The sequence below is a fragment of the Peromyscus eremicus genome, chromosome 5 (genome assembly GCF_949786415.1).
Source record: "Peromyscus eremicus chromosome 5, PerEre_H2_v1, whole genome shotgun sequence".
Taxonomy (NCBI): domain Eukaryota; kingdom Metazoa; phylum Chordata; class Mammalia; order Rodentia; family Cricetidae; genus Peromyscus; species Peromyscus eremicus.
Window position 1 is genome coordinate 119,808,777 of NC_081420.1, and position 3,035 is coordinate 119,811,811.

Sequence of the window (3,035 nt, forward strand, 5' to 3'; positions counted from 1 at the left end):
GCACCGCCCCATGTGCCATGGTATACATGTGTGCAGTGCGGGGGCACAGTCCCATGTGCCATGGTATACATGTGTGCAGTGCGGGGGCACAGTCCCATGTGCCATGGTATACATGTGTGCAGTGCGGGGGCACAGTCCCATGTGCCATGGTATACATGTGTGCAGTGCGGGGGCACAGTCCCATGTGCCATGGTATACATGTGTGCAGTGCGGGGGCACAGTCCCATGTGCCATGGTATACATGTGTGCAGTGCGGGGGCACAGTCCCATGTGCCATGGTATACATGTGTGCAGTGCGGGGGCACAGTCCCATGTGCCATGGTATACATGTGTGCAGTGCGGGGGCACAGTCCCATGTGCCATGGTATACATGTGTGCAGTGCGGGGGCACAGTCCCATGTGCCATGGTATACATGTGTGCAGTGCGGGGGCACAGTCCCATGTGCCATGGTATACATGTGTGCAGTGCGGGGGCACAGTCCCATGTGCCATGGTATACATGTGTGCAGTGCGGGGGCACAGTCCCATGTGCCATGGTATACATGTGTGCAGTGCGGGGGCACAGCCCCATGTGCCATGGTATACATGTGTGCAGTGCGGGGGCACAGCCCCACGTGCCATGGTATACATGTGGAGACAAAGGGCAGCTTCCAGGCTTTGCCTCACAGCTTGTTGTTCCTGCTGTGTCAGCTCGGCTGGCCCAGGAGCTCGCAGGGATTCTCCTGTCTCTAACCCCCTTTCAGGGCAGACACACTGGCATCACATATGCCACCAGATCCAGCTTCACGTGACTTCTGAATTTAATCCAACACCTGGGAGGTAGAGAAGGTTGGATTAAATCCAAAGTTGCGCTTTTTTTTTTTTTAAACTTTCCCCAACTTTAATTTTTTTAAAAAAGAAAAAAACCAGTGGAGGTAATCTCTAGAACATGGTGAGTCTACTTGGATGCCTCCTTTTTATGTGACATTTGATTTCAAAAACGCCTGACGGTGTACGCGGTTCCCATCACACTAAGCAGGCGAGAAGCTGAAATCCGATGTGCTCGTCTTCCATCTTCCCCAGTCTGCGGTCTGCCTTTGGGTCGGCAGTGACGGCCTGAACGGCTACTACGGCTTCGTTAATCTTTGTGAGGAGCCCTCTGAGCTCTTCCGTGTGCAGCCACTGCAGGCTCTGAGCGGCTTCGTTAAGAACTGCGTCTCCTGGGTCAAAGCCGAGACTGTTTGTCTAAAGCAACAGGTAAGCCCTCTTCTGCTTGATTTTGCTTTAGCAACTGCATCCTGTGCTAGATGCTCCTGAACGAAAACTACGAATTGCCTCAAGCATTACCAAGCAATTGTCATGACGCTGAATCTGAAGGAGGTTAGCCAGAGCCATGCCACCAGCCTTAAAATCGGGCTTGTGTCCAGCTTAATCAACAGCTCTGCATTTTCAGCTGCGTTCTCAGTGTTTTCCCTATTATCAGGTACTAAGTCCTTGTATTTTCAGCATATCTCCATATTTAAGCCCAACAGCCAAGCCAAGAAGCCACTCAATCGCTTCTTGCCCATCCTGAATCTTGAAAGAACAGGTAACATCTCTGAACTACTCAGAACTTGGGCCAGCTGCTGCTGTGGATGTTTCTCAAGTTACCTCTGTCTTTGGTCCTGTAGTGTCTGATTTTCTTCTGGCCTTTGAGCCAAACAATAAAGGTTCTAAATTCTGTTTCATCTTTACATTTGAAGCTTGTAGTAGTTCAGGGCTGTAAGCTTTCATCATAGCATGGTCCCCGCTGCTTGCACTCGCCGCCTGGGCCTCCACCGGGACAGGAGAAGTGGGGTGAGGTAGGCCAAAGTTTTTTTAAGGGTTCACAGTTCAACTCAAAATGGTCCTGGTGGCATTCTGAACTGCTTAGCCACAGCTGAAATTTATGCGTCTGAACTTATACAAGAGAAAACAAAGTCCTCGGTTTGTTTAAGTCTTTGTTCATAGTGTGGAATTCATTTCCTTGCTGAAGTTGTCATTTCTGTGAGTGGGCTCTGAGAATTAGAAGGCAGTCAGCCACGTGGAGCCATCTATTCAGAGGACAATCTGTTACTTCTGAAGGACAGAGACCATTATTCTCTTACTTGGGAGTGGCAGGGATGGGTGTGGACTTCTGCTCAGCTAAGGTTTTTCTAGTCATAATTTAAAGATCAAAACTGTTTTCAAACTAAAGCTTGCCAGAATCTGAAAAGGTCAGTGGCCATGTATTCAGCAGCCAAACATAGGTCCTTCCCCTGCCTTAGACTCACAGCCATCTCAGATATATCTTCATTAGTCACCAGCATACCTCAGTGACTAAGACTACAAATGCAGCCATTGTGCTTTTATTACCAGAAGTGCAGTGTGCTTGTCCAACACAATCATGTTCAGTTTTATGGCGCTATCTTTCTGCCAGGTGCGGGGCTTGGACACATGGTCAGCAGCCAACGCTGAAATGTGTCTGCAGCTCGAGGGTGTTCTTAGGAGTCCACAGACTGCATTTGTGGCAGTCATAACGGAGAACTAACTGTGATTCATCCAGCAGATGCACAGGCTCCAGCAGCGAGGACCCAACACTATGCCTTCACCTCTGCTGATCCCAGAGCCCTGGGGGTGCACATCCCTGTGCTGCATTCCATAAACGCTGTCACCAGAGGAAGGCTGGGTCCCCTCACTTGCTTTTATGAAAAATGAGAACTGAACGTTAAGTTCACAGTTTCCATCTTTCCTTCATTTCTTCCCCAAAATATTTATTCAGTGCCAGTCTTGTGCCAGGCTAAATGAAGACGCCGGAAACCAAATAAATAAGGTACTATCCCTGCCTCTAATTTGAAAATAGAAAATTTAAAAGGTAGTAACTGCTGAGATTTGCTTAACGATGGAGCATCCAGGTGAAATCCTATCTGTACTAATGGCATCAAAGTTGAAGTGAGGGCCAGCAAGAGGGCTCAGCTGGTAAGGGTAACGCAGGCCTGGTGACCTGAGTCTGATCCTTAGAACCGGCATGGCGGAATGGGAGAACCGGCATGGACTAG

The 3,035-nt window shown here is 49.2% G+C and overlaps 1 pseudogene; it reads right to left on the reverse strand.

The window, feature by feature from the left end:
- Positions 1–1,005: 1,005 nt before the first annotated feature.
- On the reverse strand, positions 1,006–2,514 carry LOC131911135 (RNA transcription, translation and transport factor protein-like; annotated as a pseudogene).
- Between the last annotated feature and the right edge of the window lie 521 nt (positions 2,515–3,035).